General features: G+C 38.3%; 1 long non-coding RNA gene across 2 annotated transcripts; it reads right to left on the reverse strand.

The window, feature by feature from the left end:
* Window positions 1-1,590: 1,590 nt before the first annotated feature.
* Window positions 1,591-21,755, reverse strand: LOC107198286. 2 transcript variants are annotated; one of them, XR_001518904.3, is made up of 5 exons: window positions 21,682-21,754; window positions 21,530-21,577; window positions 19,974-20,035; window positions 6,637-6,714; window positions 1,591-3,268 (listed from the first exon to the last, which is right to left on the reverse strand). It is a non-coding gene; the product is annotated as an uncharacterized LOC107198286 (long non-coding RNA). The 2 variants fall into 2 exon arrangements; XR_001518903.1 differs by having other exon boundaries at window positions 21,530-21,755.
* Between the last annotated feature and the right edge of the window lie 3,474 nt (window positions 21,756-25,229).

Here is a 25,229-nt window from a genome sequence, read left to right on the forward strand (position 1 = left end):
ATTTAGATTGCTGGTTAAACTCAGGGTTTTTGTTTCACTCACAAGAACATGATGTTGATGAGACAGATCTGGGCTCATTCCAGTCTATTAAAATTTCCTTTTTCTGTTTGAACTTCTTATGCAGAATATTGATTTTATATTTTATCTTTTGTAATATGGTAGTACAGCTTTAATAGTGAAAATTAAATTGGAGTCTGGCACTAAAGTACTATTGACTTAAATTTTTTATGATTCTTTTCCATATGTTTTATATGCTTGCTTCCAATGAATAAAATTATTAATATGAATCAGATTTTTTTAATACACATCCTCAGGATGCTGTTGGTGACACAAACTCTAAGGTGTAAGGATTAATGTTTTCAGCATATGGTAATTAATGATGCAGCTTTTTAGTATGTAGTTCAATTGATAACATATACTATTCTGCCCTACTCTTAATTTAAAATATGCTCAGTTGTAACAACAGTTAGTTTCTAATTAGTGATTTTATCTTCATAGCTTAAAATGGTTTATGAAAGCAATTATTCATTACTAATCCTATTTTTTAGAATTCATCTCTGGGGTTTTATTTTTTGTTTGATTTGCTGAGGGACAAATATTGATTTGCCAGATACTCCATGATATGTTATAAAAAGGTTTGAAGTTGGAACCAGTGTTTCCTGAATCAATTTATTTGACCATAATGCTTTCAAAATACTCTTACTAGTCCATTTCGCAAATGATTATTTAATGAGGTAGGTAAAAAAGTAGCTGGTCATGGTGTTCTGAAACAAGTGACTGTGAGACACATACTCTGCACTTTTTTCCCCTATTAATTCTATTTATATAATTTTATACTTTATTCCAAAGGTGAAAATACATGTATTAAGTCCTGGGGACATTCTTTAAAATGGCCATGTGCTTTTTTTGTTGTTTTGTGTTTTTTTTTAATGCATAATAACATTTTTTCCTTTTTTAAAAAATCTTAAGAAGCTGACACTATGTGTATGCCACAGCCACTATTGCAGATGCAGGAGTGTATTCCATCTTTGCTTATTCTGGAAGTTTCTATTAATCATAGCATGTATTAAATAATCTTTGTCTCTGCTTTATCTATACTATAATGAAACCAATGTATGTTCTAAAACTTAGCAAAGTGTGTGCTATTTTTCCACCAATAAAAGTGTTTTTAAGAGAGGACTGTATCAGCACTATTCTAAACCAAATTACCCACACATGTGAAATTACCTTTTAATTCAGTTTACCAGAGGTGGTAAGTGAAACATATTGTATTTGCCATGCACAGCCCCAGAGTGTCCTCCTGGGGCTACTAAAAATGGCACTGAGTGTCACATCTGACCCAGCCACTCAGCAGTGTAGGAAGCCAAGTATGTTGACTGCCACTGTCCAGCAAGCTATCGTTTGCCAGATCCAGGTCTGGCATTTAGGTTATCTTGATAGCTCTTGTTTAGCAAGAGGCAAAAGAAATCACCTTTTACTTCAGCAGACATTCCTGAAACAAACCTCAGGATTCAGGAAAAGAACAGGTGAAAACAAACGGTAACTGGGACCCTGCCCTAACTGTAATAAGGAAACAGACACGTCACAGCCACCCTTAGAGCTTGCATATTTATTGAACAAAACCTACTAAAATAGCTAAAATACATTGGGTACTTGCATTATTAAAGATCACATTGTTACAAAAGCCTGCATTTTCAGCAGTACACAGCTGCACCTATACATAAATGCCACAACTGTTGAATATTACTTCTTGCTCTATATACAGCACAGCAGACATATCTATTCTATTGGAAAAGAAAGTGTACAAGGAAAGGGACACAGAAGGTAGGGAAAGGAAAGAAATCTAGAAGTGCAGTGCATGCATTGGTTTTTAACAGTCAGAAGCTAAGACAGTTCAGAACAAGGCCTGCCCTGTAAAAGGAATAGCTAAAAGACAGAATTATATAAAAAATTAAGGTGGGCTTTCAGACTGTGTCTAACACAACAACACTCCATGAGTAGATGATACTGCTTAGTTTTGTGGTTTGTGTTATTTTGTATTTATAGTAGATTGGGAGCAAGAACAAAAATGTAAAGTCCACATGTTGACAGTATTGTGGAAATGTACTCTTTCCCCTTTAGGACTTCTCTTCCCAGAAATTTGCTGTATTTTTCTTACTATATCCCCTAGTTTATGGATTTGAAGAGGACATTAAAACTTGTCCCTTCTTTAAAAAAGGCTTGTAAGAAAAAAAGACAAAAATCAAGAGATTTTGAGAAGTTGGTGGAAAATTATTGCTCATCTTTCTCCATAAGGTGGATAGGAGTCAGAAAGGAGATTTTACGAAAATTACAGTTTTGTGATTGCTCCCACTATAACTGCATGTTTGTGAGTGGACACTGATAGGGAATCAGTTCCTCACTTGTACACTATAAGTAGTTACTCACCTACAGCACTGAATAAGAAAGCCACACTGAAGACACAAGTAAACAAGTCAGTCCAGTCTAAAGAACAACATTCAGAAAAACAAAGTACCAACACCCTCTCAGAACATGGAAATAAAAAATAACTCCATCAGAGCTACCTTGCCAAGGAGCATATTTAAAGTCCAAAATAGCACCATTCATCAGTGTCTCAAATCCCGTGGCAGCATCACGATCACTTACCACAAGGAAACCATGAGTTTCATACTACTTCTATACATCAAAAGAGTACATGGATAAAATATAGAGATATACAGACCATCAATGAAAATAAACTACTAGGCTTGTTACATCTAAATGAAAAAAAAGGGGGACTCTCAGCCTCTGCAAGAAGCAGTTTGGGTTGTTGGAAATGGAGAGAGTGGTTTACCGGTTGTGTGTGAGCTGTGGAGTTTGAGTAGTGAAAGACATTGCTGTGGTAGAACCAGGCCTGAGGGCCCACCTGTAATGTTTGTAAACATGGATTCACAGTGTGAAATTCTGAGAGCTTTCGCTTGAGTTAGAATGTTAAAAACTATTTTTTATGGTACATGTTTGTCCATTGTTATTCTCTAAAGCAAGGCTCAGAGTCCCGTAGTTTCTTCTTACACTTGATGATTTACACAGAAACAATTTCCAATATATGACACCATGACCTCATCAAACCCATACACCATATGTAATATGAATGGAGAAATAATGTTTAAAAAGAGTAGAGGTAATTGATTTTGGTGAAATGTTGTCCATGGCCACTTGCTGGAGCCAGGGATGTCCCCTCCACCTCACTTTTCTTGCGATTCACTTCCTTTGAGATAGGGGGATTTCCCTGTGGAGAGGAGAAAGTGGTATTAGTTGTGGTTCTGTTTGCTGGGGTGCTCCCTTCTCTCATCATAAAGTTTCCGTAGTTCCCTATATTTAGTTCATCTTCTAAAGATGACTGAATCACCTGATGCTGCAGAGAGCAAAGGGTTGGTTGAAAACCAGGCAGTTCTTGCAGCATCTGAGAAAAACATTTCACTTGGGCATTAATTAATGTGTCCTAGAAGCAAAAAATGCAAAAGATCCAACATAAAAGTGCATCTTATTTATGAAAGATGATCTTAATACTAAGAGAACTTTTCCCAGGCTAGACCTCCAATTCTTCAAAAACCTTACTGTTTAACCAACCAACATACATTAAGTCACTTTCCTATAATAATCTGTCAAAAAGAGCACACTAAAAACACTGCTTTCTTTTCTTGTTCTGAGTAGGTAAGGAAGTGGTGTGCCATATGAGCGAGCTGCCTCAGACAGGTCTTTGTTAGCCATACATATTAACTGTGCCTATTCAGCAAAGTTTTTAAACAGCATTCACATATATGTTTCATTTTAAGCCTCAGAATGAAGCCTAAAGGCTAAGCACCTAATACCTAAAGTACTTTGCTGATGATATGTCACTATGGAATCTGAAATAAAAATAATTTGTTTAGCTAGTAATATATCTTAAGGGGAAAAAAAAAATCATCTGTGTTTTTGTGTTTAAGTGGTAAGAATTGTAAAGGTGTTATTGCTCATATTGTTTAGGATGTGTTTGTCACATAATATCAACACCAATTTTTGTTTAAGAAATTAAAGTTATCTTCTCCAAATTTGGTTGGTTTTTTTTTCTGATGTGAGAGTTGTGAATTTCTGAATTAAGAATTAAACACATGGCAGTTTCCCAATGACAAATAAAATGCAATTTTCAGCAATTTTCCTTTCTTGGCTCTTCAAACCCAGAATTTTCACTGGGGTGTTCATACTTGCTACATTTACTTGTGCTGGGAATGAAGCCATCCCATGTCTTCATCCCAGTGTACAGGATAAATTCTACTTTTAGGCAGATGAGCTCCCCATGGGGTTCTGCACTGCACACAGGAGTGGTTTTCAGGCTGAGCACAGAGCAAAATCCCTTCCTGGAGATAGCTGGTGACCTGCTCCTTTGGGGCATCAAGAAATGGAGGAAAAGAGCAGAATTTGGTCAGTACATATGCAGAAGAGTAAGGAGTTGTAATAAGTATTTGCTAGAGCCAATATGGGTATCTTGCAAGAATTTCAAAATGGGAAAATAAATTTTAAATTTTAGTGACTACACAAACATGTTTCCTCACAGCACTCTAGAAAATTCCATCCTCATGGTAGTATTTCTACTTATTTTTGTTTTACTAAATTTGCTGCTTGTGTATCATTAAAGGATATGAAGGGAAAACTAGAAACTTACACATGCAAACAGGCACACCACACAGACCAAAGGTCTGGGCAAATTTCCAAAAGCATTGTGTCGGGCAGTTCCTTTTCAGCTGTGAAAACAATCTCAGTCCTGAAATCCTGCCATACAATCATGAGATAGAAAGTCCCATGTGACCCTTCTAGGTCTGGAAATAAACTGTCATTAAGAACTGAAGCCTTTTACATTCGTTGGTTGTATGAAAATATAATTATAAAAAAAAACAAAAAGCAACCCAACACTTTCAGCTCAAATAAGAGTTTTTAAAAATCTATCAATTTTACTTTATTCTTTCAGAAGTTCAAGCTGTTTACCATTGAGTAGATAAAAGTGCTCAGCTGGAGGACAAAAACTTTCTGCAGTTTTTTTCACCAATTTATCCTAATTAATATTATAGTTCAAATGAAAGAATTTTCCAAAGATGTACAGTTTCTGCTAAAGATGATGCTCTGCTGGAAGCTGGACTATGTGCAATTAATATTGAAGTTGCTTTTGAATCTCAGTTGTGAAATAAAATTTGGAGGTAGTTCTAAAAACTGGTTGTTGCACCAACACATGCCAAATATCTTCTGAAGAATTACATAAAGGCTAGGAAAAAACATGTACTTTAAAAACAAGAATCCAGTGACTTGAAAAGGGAAAGAGATTTATAATATGTTTTGGCTAGTTGAGAAACTGTTATCCCTTCTGAGAAACTTTTATTTTAAGCTATGTACAGCACAAACCCCCAGCTATTCATAAATCCAATATAATGCAGCATTGTTGCTATGCTGCACATAGTGCACAGCCTCATTCCTGTGCTTCAGGAGAAACTTTGTTTAATGATGAATGACAATTTACTGAAAGCTTCTAACAATATTTTGAATAAAAATTGTCTAGTTAACACACAGCTGATTCATAAAATTAGCAAATTAATTTGATGTAAATATGACCCTATAGAGCACATTAGTCATGCTCTGGCACTGCTACCAGCCTTCTCAGCTGAACTTTTGGAATACTGTGAATGCTAAGAATGGCAGTACTGCAGTATATGTTAGTTTAAAGACTGGCACATGAGGCTGCAAATAGCCCATCCATAAACTTTAGAATTTGCAGAAGAAAAAGTGTAGAGGAATGTACAGTGTTACCCAAATGGAACTGCAGCAAAGTTCTGTTAACAGAGCTGAAGCCTTGTTAATAACTGAAACTTAAAACCATTTTCCATGTGTTGTCTTCTTTACTTACCTTCTTGAGCCAGTAATTAAAAGGGAATATGAAAATAAAACATATACATCACATGGTTCTGTGTAATCTGCTATCTTTCACTACTGGAATTCCATGTCCAGTTTCACATTTATTAAACCAGTAAAGGTAACAGAGTAAAATCCTATTAATGCATTCTGATGAGCCACACCTTCTGCCTTTATATTGTGGTATTTCTTGTCAAACTCAGATGAAAACTGCCACACTTTGTGTGCTTGTTGCTCAAGCCAGGTAAAGCACAAGCAAGGTACTCAATAAAAGACAACCCAGTTCCTCCTGCTGCATTATCATTGACTTTTTCATCTGCATTGCTAGGAAAGCATTGCCAAAATTAAACATTCAAAACTCAGATGTCAAACTTGTAAAATCATGAGACAGGCTTAAGAAATATGAGCCTTTGAAAATTAGTATGTTTTCCTTCTGGTGTGCAGCCAGCAAGAGTCCATGTTTTCTGCAAGCCTGAAGGGTAAAAACATAATTATAAAATGAAAACTGAGATCTTCAGTTAACTGCATGGTGCAAAGAGCCAAGGCTTTAAGAAAAACAGAGTAATATGAGACTTGTGATAAAATCATGAGAGTTGGCTTCTTTCTTGAAGTGGTTTTAAAATTAAATCCATTGAACTTTCAATTTTTATTTTTTTTTTCTGAAAACTTTCATTTTAGCAAACTATTTATTATGCAAAAGAAATTACATAAAAACTTTACCTTTGGAAATCCCCCATCCCCACGGCTGGTTGGAAAGATCTTCTGCTTTACCCAAGTCATTGAACCTGGTTGATAAACCTGTAGTGACAGAAATATATATAAGATCTTACTAACAAAGAGAGATTCATTGAATGCAATGGTGCTCATGTGACAGACCACATCAATAAAACAAGTCTAATGTCAGTAGAACTTGGCCCAGAGTATTTAATGTTTAGTACATGTGTTTTGTATCCATGACAACATCTGTCCCTAGAGCATTCCAACTATATTGTTTTATGTTTATCTACATTCAACAGGCACCTTTTAAAAAAATAAAAAATTTAAAGAGTAAGGATGGATATTTTTTAAATTTCTCCAATAAATTCTTTATAGAGGATGTCTGTACTAATGAGAATATTGTGAGAAAACATGTCCATTCCCTTCTGCCAGAGATCACTGGTAAAGGGCTGTTTAATGAAGTTCATTATCTCTGCTGAAGACTGCAGGTGAGAAGAGCACCACAGCATTGATATCCTTTCACAAGGAGTGGTGAACTAGAATGTGTCACTTTGTACGACCATTGAAACAATTATAATTCTGTGTTAGCTCCCTGTATTTTCTGCATTAAAGAAATTCCAACACATTATAAAACACATACAGTAAAATAGCTGGCAGCAGGATTTAACAGTTAAGGTGCTGTCCTACTATGTCTACAGGAAATTTTTTCTATGTAAAATAGGTTGAGACCTAAAGTTGGGCACTGACTACAGTGGAGGTTAAAGTGAGTAAATACCAAGCTAATACCTCTCAGCTTCAAGATGAAGATCAGAATATCTCTTCATCTCAGCCTCAGAAACACTGATGTGGTCAGGTACATGTTACATGTTACAAAAATTCTTAAATTTATTTTCTTGCTGGATCTTTCTCCTGAGCTCTTGTGTTTGGTGAACTGAACTCTCTACATGGTGCTGGGATGTCAAGCTGTCAGTATTTTGAGCTAGCCATTATAAATTAAACTATTCAGATTTGTTTGCCCTTTGGGAATCAAAACTTTCATTGTCAGTTAAGTAAATGCTGGACCGGTTTTACTCACCTGCTTGCTCCTGTGCATATATTGAAACATGAGAAAAGGTTTCATTTCTGTGGAGGTGCATGTTGACTACGAGCTATCAAAACTGGACTAGTTCTATCCTAAAGAAATTATTGGAAGATTACTTAAATCCTCTTCCCAACAGAAAATACTGAGCTCTTCTATAATGCAGGAGACAGAGAGAAATTTAAAACACAGAGCTCAAGGCAGTACCTGCTTTGTACAGTGTCCCATGCTTTTCTGCACTACAAACCACAGCGCTTCCCATGGGTTAAAACAACAGCTTTATTTCATGTCTGAGGTCTCAGACAAACCAGTTCTGCTCTCTGGGTGTGTTTGACATAAAATAACCAATGTGTAGCACAGTGCACTCTGTGAAATGGGTCAATGTTCGCTCTGACTATTTGAAACATTTGAATGAAAGATACTAAGTAATGTCTGAGCTCTTCTGTTGCTATTTTTAATCACTGGTTGCCCATTCTGCAATCGTGTCTTGATTTCATTGTGTAGTCGTCCTTTCTGCTTGGAAATTCGTGGTGGGAAATAGCAATAGGAGCTCAGCTCTACCACAGAACGTGCTGTTCACACTAGCAAAGTATACAAAATGTATATGGGAGGCTCACATAAGCACCAGAATACAGAATTAGTCAATATCATCAATACAAACTTCTATATTTTCCATGGAGTCTGCGGTGTATTTAGGTTAGCCTATAGGCCATGCTATCCCTATGAACAACCTAATAGGAATAAAATAAGCACCCAAAGTTAGATGAAAAAGAAAGGAATCCTCAAATTAAATTCATAAAAACTTGGAGGAATTGCAGTTTGAGGGTGGATTTTGGGAATGAGGCAGGAGGTAAAAGGTGTAAATTGTAAGATGGGCTCACAACTGTGCTCCAGGGTTAAAAAAGATTAACCCCAAATCCTACCACTACCTGCAAAATACACCACATAATGCCAAAACTATCTTTTGCAGTAGTTCTCTGTAAAAAAAAAAACAAACAGCAAACAAACAAACAAACCCACCAATATTATCCTTTTTTTCTTCTTCAAAAACAAACACTAAGGCCTATATTGATAGATAATAATCATATGGACCTATTTCACATGAAGTGACTGTTCTGCTATGACTGTACCAGAGTCCTGAATGGACAAAGAACTTTAGGTATCTGCCTTGAGAGTAATGCTGAAAGGCTGGAGAATCATGCCTTAGAATCTGGCCAAGTGGAGGAACATTCTGGAATGGAAACAAAGATGCTGATGTAGAAAAGTTCACTGAATATTTACTTTAATTCAGCAGAAAAAACAAAACAAACAAAAAACAAAAACAAAAACATGACACCTTGCTGTGCTTTATAAATGCAGAAACTACTTAGAAGTTCAAATATACTGGTAACTAAGGTATTAGAAAAACATGTAGAACATGAATTCAGTTACAGCAGCGCAAAATTAGTGATATAAATGTTGCAAGATGAGCTATGAGAGAGGAAAGCATTGCTCCATTACAGAGTAGGATGTAAGGGTTACAACATTCCAGCTGTTAGCATGAAGCAAACACTTCTAAATAAATGCTTCCATTGATACACACCAAATTTTCATTTCTTAGTGCTTCCTGTGTGACTGTTATGCAAGTGCAGGCTTGGCTTAAATAACCAAAGTATCAGGATTCAGAACAGAATTACTGAGCTTTAGGATGGATTGAAAACCACAGTTACTGCAAGTCTGCATAATGCTGAGTCACACTGATAGCCTCAGTGTTTGATCCTCGTTAGCCAGACAGTTAAGCCGGGAAGCTTCATCCATGAGCTGTCAAATCTGGGAAGGGCTACCTGAGACTCTGCTATGCAGTTCTGCCTGAAACATTGAGGCCAACTTGAAAACTGGGAATTTTGGGTTCTCTATGAGTATGCTTTCAATTTTGTAGACCCCAGTCTCCTGAAAAAATACAAAAAATACAATTTAATATTAAAGCAAGAGCAGAAGTGGAGGAAAAGAAATGCCTAGTCCGTTTACCAGCTCTCTCACATTGCAGAACTACTGATAGTTTTTCTGGGTTGTTTAGTTTTTTGGGGTTTTTTTCCCCAAACCAGTACAGTCTACTACAGTCTACTTTACTCCTTTGGCTAACAGACTGAGAAATTCTTTTGCTCTTGCTCTGTTTTACCAATATTTCAAAATTCTAATTCCTAGGTTATTTCATTTTAAGCTGTGTTTTCTTAAAAACAATGGTAGGGGAGCACAATCTTTTGTCCAGCCTTAAAACAATTTCAACAGAGCTGAACTTAGCATACTCTATTAGTCACATCAAAATGCTAAAACTGATTTGGTACCCACTTTTTGTCCCTGTTCACTAAGAGCATCTTTCAAATATTCAGATAAATCTGTCAAGAGGAAAAAATTCCCAGATTTATGGTATGCTAAACTTACTAAAATGAGCATACTCCTGTAAGAATTCCCAAGGTTTTTCTAATTAAGAAACAATTGAGAAAGTCCTTGGATTTTTTTTCCTTTTTCCCCATGTGAACCATCATGAAATTCTTGTAATCAAATCTCATTCAGGACTTACAGTGGTATTCAACTGCACTGTTGATTTCTTAACTAAAAGTTTATTGAAGAGCAACTGCTCTGAGTAAATCAGCAACCACCTTTTAGAGAATCTTCAGGTAACTTCTTTGTCTTATAAAGCAATTTGGATGCAGGGGGAATGAAAACAAAAAGGAAATGATGACAAGTACTGTAGGTCCTAATTCCAAATAAAAGGTGACCATGTCCAACAACTCTGCAGTAGCCTACCTAGGAAAGGGGGGGAAAAAAAAAACCTATAAGAAAAAAATTTACTATATGGCTTAGCAGTGTAATAGCAGACACAGATGGCCACATGCTGAGGAACATGGGAGTAGAATGACCAGAGGTGTGTGTGGAAAAGAAGGAAAGCATTCTCATTCTCTCTGCAGCACCAAAATGACATTGTACAGCTGTGAGGACTGAGTGCCCTCTGTGCTTAATCCAGAGCAGAGGAGAGAGGCCACCCTCCTCCTGAGAGTGGGCTGTATAGCCACTTTTGGCTGTATAGCCAAAAAGGAACACTGCTCCTCATTTCTGTACCCACATTTCTTTAAAATTTCTTAGCTGACAGCTAGTTTGAGCTGTAGATGTACTTTTCACAGCACATCCTACCATGTACTTCTCAATCCCCTGAAATGCCTCCCACTGCAGTAAAACATTTTCTTTCTACCCAACATCCCACAATCACAATCCAAATGCATAAACAATCTTACTGCACCACTGTTCAAGCACTAAATAAATAATTTTGTAAATGAAAACCTCACTTATTCTTTTTAAACCAAACTGGAGGGAAAGCTTGTGCTAGAATCAAAGTCTTCGCTTCAGTGCAAGGGGTAAACTAATGTTCCCATCCTCAGTAATTTATTTTTAAGACTGTAAGGGGGAGATTATGAAAGTATAAAATACAAATATCCACTGTGTTCCTAACGTAGCACACAAGATTTAATACATACAGCAACTCTCAGCTGAAAGGTGGCTGCTTTACAAGAGTTTAGTTGGGTAGCAGTATTCTATCAGTCACAGCTTTTATTTTCCAGATCTTCTGGAGAGGGCAATGACAAGGCTACATCAAGAGTACTCATCATTACTCCTAAATTCAATGAGTCCTTGAAGTTTTGATGAGCCTTTGTTATATTTAAGAAGCTGTGCTCATGATGAAATGGGATGCTACTGTTGTGAGAGGCTGACTCTGGAACAGGCTCACTGAGGAAGCTTTCCCTGTGCAAACAGCAGAAACCAAAATTTGCTCAAATGAAAGTGCAACTTCATTACTTTAGCTTAATAATTTAAAAATGCTGTGAAAGTGTGATTTAGCAGATGTGAGGCTTGACAATTTTCGTGAACTTGTGAACTTGTTTGCTTTTTTCAGTGTCTCTGCATCACGAGTCTGAGCCTCTGCTTGAGATTCAGTGACAGTCATCCCAAATAACCTGAGTTCATGATTTCAGTATCCTGTCAGGGCAGCAGATTTTTCTGTCATCCCTGGTTTTCACATCAGTACCATGAACATCAAAAAAACAGTGGGGAAAATCAATAATTTACATTTATTTCAGTTGTTAGTTCCACACAGTAAAGAAGGTTAGATAAATGGTTTGAGAGAACTGATGAAAAATTACATCATGATCCTGCAGTTGGGATTGCTCCAAGTGACACACCTTTTTGTGAGACTTTACCTGCCATTGCAATGATAATTAATACTTGGCAGTACATCAGCAGAAAATGGCAAGACAGCTGTACACCTGAATTTGCCTTTGACTTCTCTGCATCAGCATCTTTTGATGTCTTTTCCTTTTCATTGGTAAGATATTACTGCTGCTTTTTATTCCTCCCCATCTGATGACTCAAACTCACAACCACATAGAGATGAAAAGGCCTAAATGAGACAAGCAAGCTTTTCCTTGCATCCCCCTCTCCACACTGCAAGTGAATTATAAAGTTTATTTATTAGGTATTTGGGGATTTTTGCAGTCCTTTTGCATCTCTTCTGCAATTTCTGTCAATTTCTCAGAATAGGATGTAATTTGCTCCTTGCCTACCCAGCAGAAGGAAGTGACCTTGGAAATAGTTTTGGGTTTTTTTTATTTTAATGGAAAAGCTTCTCCTACAAACCCATCGTCATCTGTTGTTTCCTTTGTTGTTCTTAAAGCATTTATTCTTGAGGTTACCCTGAAGTGTCTGCTCCTATGCAGTCTTCTACCTTGGCTTATCTGTATCAGCTTCTTCTAGAGACTCATTCCTGTCCTCATCCATATACAGGCTGTATGTTTTATATGTATACATACATATATATATGTGTGTGTATATATATATGTATATATAAGACTTCTGCCCAATTTGTTATCCAGTAAGAACCCCTCCACAGAAACTTGAACTGTATTCTAACATATGTGATTGAATGAGGTTAGTTATAGAAAACACTTTCTAACTTTCCCTGGGTAGGTATCCACTCCACAACACCTGAATGTAAAGCAATTTTGTAAATGTAAAGAATGTAAAGAAGGGAGGTCAATTTTCACTTTCCTGCACCAGTTAGGATAAATCCTGCAGCAATGTTGTCATGCTGCTTTTTTACTTCATTTATACACAAAAATAATTGCAAAACATTGTTAATATTTACCATGCATACAGAGAATAAGAGAAAAAAAAAATCAAGCAGTACATTTTGAACAGTCATAAATGCTCCTCCAACTTCTTACTGAATAAATGAATTTTACTAAGATGCTCATTATCAAAGTGTTGCCCTTCTTGAAAGAGAAAGAATACATTTATTTCAGAGAAAATAAAAAGAAAATGTATATTATGTGGAAAGTTCCATCAAGAAATATAATGGCTGCAAATTACTTTGTTCCTTTAGTAAATTTCTGTGTATGCTCTCCAAAACTGCAAAACATTACAGAAATCAAAATAAGCAGATCAGCCATCCAGAAAACCAAACTCAGAACCCAGTGCAGCCCCACATATTTATTTTGTCTCTGTACTACAGTTGTTTTTTTTTGTTTTCCTTGACATGCAACACACAGAACAACAACAGCAACAAGGCTGAGAATTGAAATAATACTCTAGTTCCCAGTTAATTACTTAGGAGCTTGTAATTTGCTCCTCAAGTACAATAAGGTAGACCTTAATTAGTAACCATTTGCATCTACACCTAATGGTAACTGCAGAACAAAATGCATAAGCAAGTTTCTTGTTATAAACTCAGGTGGGCACATAGCATGGCAGCAAAAAATTCTGGACCAAAGGATGCATAGTTGTTTTTCAGTAGTTTCATACCTGACATGGACAAAATACTTGAGCTACAGAGGAGGAAGAAAAGGAGCATGGTCAGAGGCTGACCAAAAATTCTATTTAGTCCATTGTCCTCACTCTATGAGTTTTGATCTTAATGGAAAGTCCGGCAAGAAAAGTGGCCAGTAAGAGAATCCTTAAGAACAGGAAAAGTGACAGACCAGAATAATGCTTCTCCTGTGTGCCCTCTCAGACCTGTCCCTCCACTCTTTGGGTAGACAAAATACATACACCAAGCAGTCTCCCCCCCAAAAAAGTGTTTCTTTTTAAAAATTTCCTGTGTGTTTTCTAAATTAATGGCCTGAATGCTGTAACTTATAGAAGGCTCAAGAGACTGCTTTGGACTTCAACAGGATTTTCCCCACATTCCAAAGAGATGAGCAGAAATCCAAGCAGGGATGTGTTCCCCAAGTGCAGGTAAGCTCACTGCTCCTGCAGAGCCCAGCCACAAGAGCCCTTCTTTCCCCTCAGCAGGTGCCAGCCCCTTGCCCAAGCAGTGTTTTGCAGGCAAGTATTAAACAGCCCCAGCCATACTCTTGGAAACGGGAGACAGAACCACATTGTAGAGCCAATTCTTACTTATGTCATTAAAAGGTATAAAATGAGGGCAACTGATTGTTCACTAGTGCTTGAAAGCAGTGTGGTACATTTACCTGAAGCCTCCCTATTACCAGCCTGTTCTAGGCAGATGGTGATGCAGCTAAGTGTTACTCCAGACACAAAAACACAAAATGTATCATGGATGTTCTGGAAGATAAAAGTAATAAAATATCTGTAGGTTCTGGGACTCATCTAAGGAGCTGTGTAAACCCATACTCTTTCATGATGGAGATTTATCACAGTCATTTTAAAGCAAAGAAGGAAGATTTGTTTCTCTCTAACTTGACCTTTCTAAGTAGCTCTGTGGTGTCAAAGTGTGCCGTCTAAACATCAGTGCTGGAAGGTGCCAGGGGTTATTTCTGACAATATGTGTACTAAGCCAAGGCTTTTACCACCTCCCGTGAGGATGCACAGATTTCTTACAACTTTTTCAACTTGCTCCCACATAAGTGTGCCAAGCTAGTAGAGATAATCGGGTTACTGCTAACAAAATTATTCCAGAGACACTTCTTCCCGGAGGATGAGAAAATCCTACTTATTCTGAGGGCAGGTTGGTTTTGCTTGCTTGCTTGTTTGTTTTAATGCAGTATTTACAGAAGGAAACATCAGGAATCCTCCCAGCAACATGTACACAGGGATTCATTCAGCAGTGCTACTATGAATTTGCCAGACCAGAAGTCCAAATCTAATTGCATGTAACACTCAAACAGCGATTCATACTATCATTCTACATTAAACATTTGAAAATAATATTTTTGCACCTTTGAAGATCGTGCCCTCAATCAATATGGTTTAATGAGGGGAAAAAAATATTTGAAATAAAACCAAAATACAAACAGTTAAAACTATGTTTATTAAAATATCCTGTCCCAGTCAATGATGCAAACTGAATTATGTTTATGAAGTTGTTCTAGAAATAATTAAGTGTCATCCTTTTCCCATCTCTTCAGTATATACAAGGATCTGAATTCAGGTATGAAGCGGCAGTATAGCAAGGTCAGGCAAAAAAAAAAATACTGTTACTGATTATTTTAGATCCCAGGCCTTAAAAAACCAATATCCTATCTATAGTGTTACTAGATGTATCTTCCTAATTCTGATTTTCCAAAATTTCAGCCTTTGAGAAAGAAATTAGTAAACATTTTTCCTGGACCTAGTATTACATAAACCTCCCTTCCCATGTGCAAAACGGTTTGGTTCAGATAGAGTATGCTGGGGCAGATTAACAAAATTTTAGCACCCAGAGCATGTTTCTGACTGCATAGAAACAAGTATATAAAAAGCTTTTGTCTTTTCATGTGCATATGAGCTGTACCACTGAAATATCCACGGTATCTATAGCTTTGGGCAAAAATTACTTTTTTTTTTTAAACTCTGCTTTTCTACTCATAATCAAGTAAAGGTTTGCTTTCTGCTCAGCTGAACAGGTGGCTTGACAGAAGTATTGCAAAAACTGGTTTGTATTTCTGCTTATAAACTTTGTAAACTGGCAAAGCTTTAATTTTCCCTGCATTTTCAGCAACCAAGTAGCACTGTGCAAACTACACACAATGTATAACATGCACATTACATAAGCACAATAAAAAAGCACAATATACATGTTCAGATGGCCAAAACTATTTTGCTTTCATTCCTCACAATTACTTCTCTTGACCAAATTCTGCCCATGCTACACATGAATCAAAGAGGATCTGACAGTCCTCCAGGTTCTGTGTGGCTCTGACTTACCAGAGAGAATCCAATTCCAGTTCCAGTACCAGGCTTGGCAGTAATCAACCAGGTATGAGTTTTCTCATGCCAGACCAAGAGCTGCTTTTGTCCAGTGTGTGTCTAGTCATAGGCTGGATATAATGTCTCATTTTATTACCTTGCTTTTTTTTTTTTTTTTCTCAGAGCTTATAAAAGGTTCCAAATAATGCCTGCCTCTGCCAGACCAATTCTAGACTCCATTCTCCACAAATAATCCTAAAATCATGAAGAGCTGTTCCAGCCCAGGGGCACAGAAAACTACAGAATGTGTTATGACACCTGCATGTAATTCCCTGGGAAAAGGTTAGTAATGATTAAACTGGGATGAAATCTTAAGCACAAAATTTTCTTCATAAATATCTTCACCTAACGTAAATGATATTATAAATTTCTCTACAAACTAGGAAAAAACCCCACACAAACAAAAAACTAAATGGGATGGTGATTCTTTTCTCTTCAACCAAATGCAGTCTGTCTTTTCTCTCCCTCTGACTTAACAAAGAACTTTTCTCCAAACTGTTTTTGCCCCTAAAGGTTATCATCCCCCATTTCTCTTTTCCCCAAAGTAAGACTATAAAATTCAGGGAATGTAAATGACAAAACATGGCAGAATAACCTCAGAACTGATGCAGTTCAGGCAAGGATGCACTACAGGAAACATTCAGCCCAAATGACCTACTTCCAGAGCCTTTTTACTCTGGGATGACACAGCTATACTGTGCAACAGCCAGCCCAGAAAAAAATAGCCTGACAAGAAAGCTATCTCATTGTGGTAAGCCAGGAGCAAATTAATGATTGGCTCTAGATTATCTTCTGTTTACCTTCAGAAAAGTCAAAATTAAATTCTTTAGGATCTATTTACCGATATACACAATTATTCGTGCTGTCAGTTTAAATTCCTTAAGCACTGACATTGTGAGCTCCCAGAACTTAAATTAAAATCTACAAGAAGGAGAAAAGGACACACCTGAGTGCTCTGGAAGCAAATAAACAGAGCAGTTCTCTAAGTCTCTTAAATGATGGTCTGATTTCTTTATTTAAAAACTAATATTTACCATAACAAAACAAACAGCCAACACAAAACCCAATCCTTTCCTGGTTTTGGTAAGAGCCTTCTTTGAGATTACAGAAAACTGGAATTTATACTTCCTTACTCCTACTCTTCTAGTAAGTTCCTTTTTTTAAATGATTGAATCACTTTTAATGACTGGATGGGGCAGAAAAAAGATATTAAAACAAACTCTTTTTTAAAAATTCTTTTTTTTTAGTTAGAACCCTTTTTCTCCCCTTGTTAACACTAAAATTTTAGTTTATATTTCATGACACTCAGCACTTGCCACAAAGGTAGTATACAGAAATTCTAGCATTTCAAATTAAAAGACCACTTATGTTACCTCAGGATTTTACACATTGCATATCAATATAAAAGGCTCTTTCCTCCTTCAGGTAGACACTTAAGGAAACACATTATGCAGAAGTAAGGACAGATCTTCAAACAACAAATGTCCTTGTGTAAGATGGTGCAAAATGTCCATGAGTTAAAATTGTAAGAATAATAGAAAGTGCGCTCTTCTGCTTTTCTGTTTCTCTTGAAACTGAGGATATTATTATTAAACAAGTGCAAAAAAGACTGATTAATTGATCAGGTAATTCTAATTCCAAGTCTGGGAAAAGGAGGAACAGCATTGAAAACTAATGTGTTAAATAACTTGCTTTTACTTGTTTAAAATGTTTAAGAAACACTTTATGAGAAAAGAAAATTAATCTAGTAAGAGGGTAACACAGTGAAGTTAAACCAAGAACTCATTTGTTTTCACTTAACAAGTTTATTCTAGTCACTTTAAATTTTACTGTAGGCCTAGCTAAATAATTAATGAGCTTTCAGACTGGAAAAGGAATAAGAAGGCCATTTTCCACCATTTTTTAATGTCTAACTCTACTGAAACACAATAGCTAAATTTTCACTGACCAGTGAGAGCAGAGTAGAGCCTTTGCACATACTGTGATATTAAAAATAAAGTAAGCACCTTCATCATCACATATTTCAGTGTGTAGAAAGTGTTGCTATGCAAAGAAGAGTATTTATTCCAAATTAGAATGGTTAGAGAAACACTTGCAGTTAATACAAGAAGAAATATGCCAAAGACAAGTCCACTGCTGCAAGGAAAGTGTGTCACTGGTCTGAGTTAGAATTACATTCAGTGTTAGTGTGCCAGAAGTGAAAGAAATAGGAAAAAAAAAAAAAAGAAAAAAAAAAGGGTGGTGGTAGGAGAAGAGATTCTGCCAAGTATCACATCTTAAATAGTCTTGCAAACTGGGGTAAAACCTAATAGTACATTTTCATTTTGATCACAAAAAAGGAGTGAAACTTTTAAAAACAGCTGAGTGAAGTTTGTATTTATGTTACACTGCAAAGCAAATGATGGGACTAGACAAGTGGGTAACAACATTTTATTTTTTCCAATTGGATAGCTTTAAGTTGTATTTTATGCTCTGGCCCAGACTGGCTTTACAAAACTGACTTCTTTGGCTACTATAGGAACCTTGCTGGATTTATAGAACCATCTACTGCTAGAAATCAGTGCCTATTTTATGCCTAACTAAACTTAAATAATCTTTTGTTCCATAGATAGGCATAAATTGCCCACAGCAGCCTGTATAACATCTAAAATGTGGGTTGATTGTCACCTTGGTGTTGGTAGGAAAACATTGCCTTGTCCAATATCACACAGTTGTATGAACAACATGTATTTTAACATGATTTCTATTCACAGTTTAAGTGAATCATTTCCCTTTTAATTCCCCACCCCATCTATTCATTTATATACAGATGAGCAAAGCACTTTGATGAAAGTATGTTCCAGAATAGACTAAAACTCCAGAATTTGCAAGTTTATTTTTGCAGATAGAAATGATATAAAACAAGGAGACAAAAACAAAAACAAAGCCTTTATAACAGAGTACATATTTTCTCATTTTAATCATTCTTTGATCATCACCCCTCCCCCATATCTAAACAACTCCAAAGACCCAGATAGGGATAATATTAATGCAATTTACCCAATCCTCATAAGAGTGTCCCTCAGAACCTCACACTGGGGAAAATATTCTGTGCTAATGTAAGCCCTGTGCAATGTTACTTAAAGCATTGCTCAATACTAATTAACAGAGGTTTGATCATGATTTTATCCTGTAGCATCCAAAATAATCACATTCTTGCTAGCATATGTATTTAGAAATGCTTCTGAGATAGCTGCATCCTCGACTAAGAATTCTATAGGATAAAAAAAAATCTAAATAAAATATGCCTGCTTTGAGCACTTTTTCTAAGAAAATACTGTTATCTTTGTCCTGCTGATTCTGAGACAGTCAGAGAATACCGTATTTACATGAATGTCCTTAAAATCAGGAGCTTGTCAGCAGTGGTGTCTCAGAGTATAAAAAATGGGCTTTAATCAATAAAAATACAAACATAATTAGCACTGGAGGAAAAGGTTGTTGTTCATTAAACACATTCCAAACAAGTGCCTGTAAGTTCAGTCAGGTTTGAGGCCTAAACATTTTTCTAGAACAGAACTGTGTCACAAAGAATGTTAGTGTTTTCAGAAGGTTAACCTAGTAAGAAAATTGAGTTTGTACCTTATGTACTTCCCTGACAGACTAACATTAAATCTTTCTCACTTATGAAGTGCAATATTCACCTATTTCTTCTTTTTGGGAGAAAAGTGTTAGTGTTGGCATTACTGGGTATTGTTTTGTCTTCATGTATTGCTGCATGTGTTATGATGTGTATCTTTCACAATAACTAAAATATTTCTTGTTTCAATTAATAAGCCTTACTGCACAGAGAGAGATTTCAGATTTTTATTCAAAAAATGCAAGAAAATAAAAGATCCAACATAAAGAGCTTTTCAGAGTACATCAGTTACTGTATGGCAAGTCCCCATAGCCTCAAAAAGTATGTCGCATTAAGGTCCTATTTATAAATTAGTATTGGGAAGAAGGAAATAAGGTTTGTACTGACAAAAAACATTTTTGATACTCTGCTAAAGCAACTAATTCTTACCATTTTTAGGTTCTGTTAAGCCTGGGATTGCAGTTTCTCTCAAGTAGCACAAGGAGAACAATCTGAAAACAATTTTAAAAAAATTAAAAATGAAGGAAAAAGTAATTCTGACTGTCACAATAGTTAAAAGTTGTTGTTTTGGGGTTTTTTTTTTGCCAGCATAACAGTGGGTGAACCAAGTATAAGCTTCAGTGGTTAAGATTAAAGTCATGCAAATTATTATAACCACACATATGCTTATATATAATGCACCTCTGCACTTCAGTGGTCTGTAGGCTTTAAATATAGGACAAAGGAATCCCTGGTACCTGGATTTGCAGAACCCTGTGCTATTCTTAGCACTGGGTATATTTCTGAAGAGCCCCATACGTAATGGTTAACACAGGTAAAAATCAGTCAAGAGGACAAAAAACTGTCAGTCTGTATTTACTGTAATTTGTGGTCCATTGTCCTCAGCATACTACTAAGTGTGGGTTTTTGCAATCAAGGAACAAGTATAACAGAATGTAACAGCCCAGAGAGTAGGTATTTTTGGAAATGGCACTGCATTACATAACCTCCAGTTTTCTCCCTCTCTCTATTCCACACACACCCCCTATTTTAAACAGGGAGAGAAAAAAAAACGAAGAGTAGGTCCTACCTCGTTTACCTTAAATTATCACTCTCTTAATGGACTGAATTTGTAGCATATCTCCTTTATCAGCTTTCTTATAAAAAAAAATAAATTGAAAGTTGTCCTCTATTATTACGTATTTCTTACCTATAGCATGTATGTATGAAATATAATTAGGTATGAGTCATATGTTTACACAAACACACAAATACATATTGAATTTAAAACTGCAAACTCATATATCCATAAGCATACACAGAAATGTTTGAAAAAGCAGCACGTCACTACACATTCAGCAAAATATGGTTTGTTTTGGTTTGGTTGTTTTGTTTTGTTTTTTTCTCAAAAGAACCACCCAACATTTAACTGCTGCACATGCAAAAATACAGAATGCTGTTGCAAGAATGACTGCTTTCCAAAAATAAACCCCAGCAGCCTGAGAGGAATCCAGTGTCAGGGCGGAGAAGAGGGAGATTCGTTTTACAAGGGAGAAGAAAGGAGATGATAAACCTATCCTAGAGCCTCGCATGCATGCTAACAAAGCCAAGTGCATTAGGTTCAAAAATGCATTTTGGTGTTTGCAGAGTGCAAAACCCAGAAAAAGGAAACATTTTAGAAAATCACTTCTCATCTCCCCTTGCATGTGTGCAGAAAAATCCTCAGCCTAGAAATCCAGCCTTAAAGCACAAAGACAAAGAGTTAGATACATATACTGCACATTTTCTCATTTTCCTTAAAAAAGCCTGTTTGGAAATGTGCACCGAGAGGGGAAAGCCAAGCCGCAGCAAAGTCCAGCTAAGGACAGAAAGAAATCAAAAAAGAAATGAAAAGAAACAGAGGAAAACAGAGAGAAGAAAGCAGAAAGGGGGGAGAGGGAGAGAGAGAGAAAGGGGATTAATTGAAAAAAAATAAAATTCTGTGGATTGGAATTGCATATACTTACAGACAAAAGCCCCCGCTCCCTGCTCACTTTCTGTCCTTTCTACATGATCTGAAACACAAATGTGGATTACAAAAGGGCAGCATGCTACAGAAGGGAATTTATAGTTGGGGGAGTGGAGAGAGGGTAGGGGGTGTGGGTAAGAATGACTGCACCTCTTCCAAAGTGCAGCCTCGGAGAAAAAAAATAAAAAAATAAAAAAGGGGTGGGGGTGGATGGGGGAAAGTCTCTCTCTCTGCTCCCCCCCCCAGTCTCCCCCCCCGTTCCCTCTCCCGGGCTGGGTTTTGCTTGCCAGCACTGGTTATATTGAACAATGAGCTAATTCTGATGGTAGCTGGCCAGCTGCCAGCTCCATCCCCCCTTTACACACACACACACACACACACACACACACACACACACACACACACACACACTCACCCTGCCCGCCCGCCTCCCCCCGCACGATGCTGCAGCGCCAGACTGCTTAGTCTGCAATAATCCGCAGCCCCGCGTTCCCCCCGCTGTCTGGGAGGCACCGGGCAGCGCCCGCCCCGCCGCCGGCCGGGCCCGCCGGGGCAGCGCTGGGAGCGGGCGGTGGAGCGGGGAGCGGGTGCTGGGAGCGGGGAGCGGGGAGCGGGAAGCGGGAAGCGGGCGATGGAGCGGGGAGAAGGCGATGGAGCGGGGCAGGGAGCGGGTAGCGGGGAGCGCTGGCTCCGGGCCGCAGGGATCCCGCACCCCTGGGCGGCGGCCAGCCCTGGCGGGGAGCGCGGCCAGCGCGCTGCGCAGCGCCGAGGGGCGGGCGGGGAGGGGGGGCAGGCAGAGCGCAGCCACGAACTGTAATAATAACCCTGCAAAGGGCATCTGAGGAGAGCGGGAGGGAGGCGGAGGCAGGCTGCCGGGCTCGGCCGTGCCTGTCTGGGAGGGGAGAAGATGGTGGGCGGGGAGGACGGGGAGCGCCGTGACACGGCGGGCAGCGCGGCCCGGGGGCGCGGGCGGTGTCCGCAGGTGCGGGGGCAGCGCGGGATGGCGGGGCTGTCACCGGGGCTGTGGCACCGGGGCTGTGTCACCCGGGCTGTCACCGAGGGGTCGCAGCGGCTTTGTGGCAGAGGGGTCGTGCCTTGTGGCTGCGCGCAGGGACGGGCGACAGGCGGCAGGGACAGACGAGCGGTGCGCGACACAAAGGCTCTGCCAAGGCTCCGGGGAAAGGGAGCGGTGAAGGGACAGCGGAACGATGGACGGACACAGGGGAGGTGCGCTGCTCCACCAGGTGTCTCTCCTTCGAACGCTGTGCAGGAATAGACAGCCAAAAAAACAGAAAAACAAGTGGTAAGAAGCAAATTCCCTGCTACCCCGCAGCATGTGAAGGTATCTTCCTCAGAGTTAATGTCCAGGGCAAGAGTGATTAAAATGGTACGAAATCATTCGTGATGCAGGCTAATAGCAAATTAAACCTTCTCTATCAGGCCTAGCAAGCAACTAACCTTGTTTTTCAAGCCTGCCGGCATTTAACACCCTATAAAACTGTGTTATTCTGGTCCATATAGGATTTCCATTTGTTGAGTGCAAGCAGTTGACTAGCATGTCTCTGCACCTTCCTGAACAGCTACTACATCTCTGGGAATGCTTTGTGGGCCTGCCAGCTTCAGGAAAATTCAGCAGCTGGAAGGGAAAAATATGAGACATATCTCACCCCTGATATTTAAACCCCTGGTAAGCTGTGATAATAACTCTAAGTTTAGTGAATTAAGGATCAGATCATTTATCTCAAAAATACAGTTACTATTGCTCATGTCTGTTCAGCTGCCTACCTCCTCCACAAATTTCACCCATAAGCTGTTAAAACTGAAATACATCTGAGCTTGAATGTTTAAACTTTATCTTGAAAGAGTGATTTGATTGTTTAGGTTTTTTTTTTTTTTCCTGAATAACAAATATGAGTACAGTGCAGGTAGCAAGCCCTCATGGCGCATGCCCAGGTACGAGTAAGGGGTTCCCTTTGGCTTTGGTGCATCTTCTAGCTTGTAGAACACATGCCCTACCTCGTGAAATGTCAGGGATTTGCCACTTGTAGAGATTAAACACCTTGGAATAAACTTAGACACCAAAGATCTGACTGTGGAAGGTGGGAAGTTTGTGCTGGTGAAGCCCCCAAGAGGCTGAAGTGGACAATGCTGTCCTTTAACACAGAGGAGGGGATGAGCAGATTCTTTTAGGGAACTTTGGCAGAGTAATTAATGGTTGCACTAGGTCATAGTTGCAATTGAAGGTTTTTATTCTCAGCAGAATAAAGATAACTTTCTATATTATGACTCTCATAGCAGAAGATTTATTCCAATCAATAAGTAGCAGAATACAAAATTTCTAATACAGCTTAACTTAAAATTTTTCATCACCTAGATCCTAATTTAACTTGCAATCTAATCACCTGGACCCTCTGCAGATCATTTCCTGAAAAGCTGTGGAGACGAGACATACAAACTCCCAGCTAGAGCTGTCATGTATTTCTCCATTCCCTGCTACCTCAAAACCGCATGTGCCCAGTTTCCACAGTCTATCTGCAGTCCATCCTCTGCAGCCCATTTGAGAACCTAAAATTTGAGAACCTAACCATTTGCACATCCTAAAATTCCTTCTGGAATTCCTTCTGGAGCCACCAAGAATTATTGTGGATAGGTGTAAACATCCCTCTGAGCCTTTTTAGCTTTCATTTTCTTTCCAGTGATCTAGTTTTGTAGCATGGGTAAGAAACCTGCTTTTGTTTGTGTGTGACAGTATGTGAAAAGTTGTACCTGTTTGCAGCCTGTAGCAACCCATGTTGCTAGGATCTGCTGCGAGCCTGCACCCTCCAGTTTACCTATAGTGTCTGCCGTTTCCTTTTTCTTAGCCAGCTTCCCCAGCAGCTCTGATGGAAACTGGAAGCAAAGGTTTAGCTGTTAAGAGGAGTCAGAGGGCAAGAGCCTGCATAGGAGAACAGAAGGAGGCAGTTTGGCCCCATTGTGAAGCAGGAAGGGTTTTGGAAATGCAATTACGCTTCCAAATTTAGGAATAGAGAAGCCTACCCAGACAATGAGGTAGAAACTGAGATAGGTTAAGAACCAGTTCAAGCAAACTACTAATATTGAACTAAAGTATCTTTGACAAAAAACAACAAAAAAAGAAAATTTACTGAAATTATTAGCCAAAAAGTAAGTTTTTGTATTAGGTCTTTGTCAAAGTGGCAAGAGCATTAGGGTGCTGAGAAACACCCAATAGGTGAGCAGCCTATTAGGGAGAAGTATTGCCCTTTCTAAAATGCTCTTAAATGTCTTTGCACCTGCAGTTCTGGCCTTCAGCCTGTCTGGGAGTCCAGTACCAACATTCCAATGCTCTTTTAATCTTTAATCACTCCTCTAAAACTTCATTATTACAAATGTGACACTCAGGTAGATTGTCCTGCTGTCCTCAGGAAAACAGGTTAAACCTCAAGCTTGATTGTTACACCCTGTGGTTACTGAAACCAGTCTGACTTTGTTCTGCAGTCAATTATAGACAGGGAGAAAAAGTTTGTTCCTTTTACTACCTCTCATCTGTCACAATGCCTTTTGATTCCTTTTCTCTTTATTTCTATCTTTGTGCTGATTTATGATCCCTAAAATGGAGAGAGTCCTGACCTACAAAGTATTACTGTTATACAAATAACCTAAAATGGGCCTGCAAAGTGGGCAGAGCAGAACAGGCCATT

Source organism: Parus major, chromosome Z, assembly GCF_001522545.3.
Source record: "Parus major isolate Abel chromosome Z, Parus_major1.1, whole genome shotgun sequence".
NCBI lineage: Eukaryota > Metazoa > Chordata > Aves > Passeriformes > Paridae > Parus > Parus major.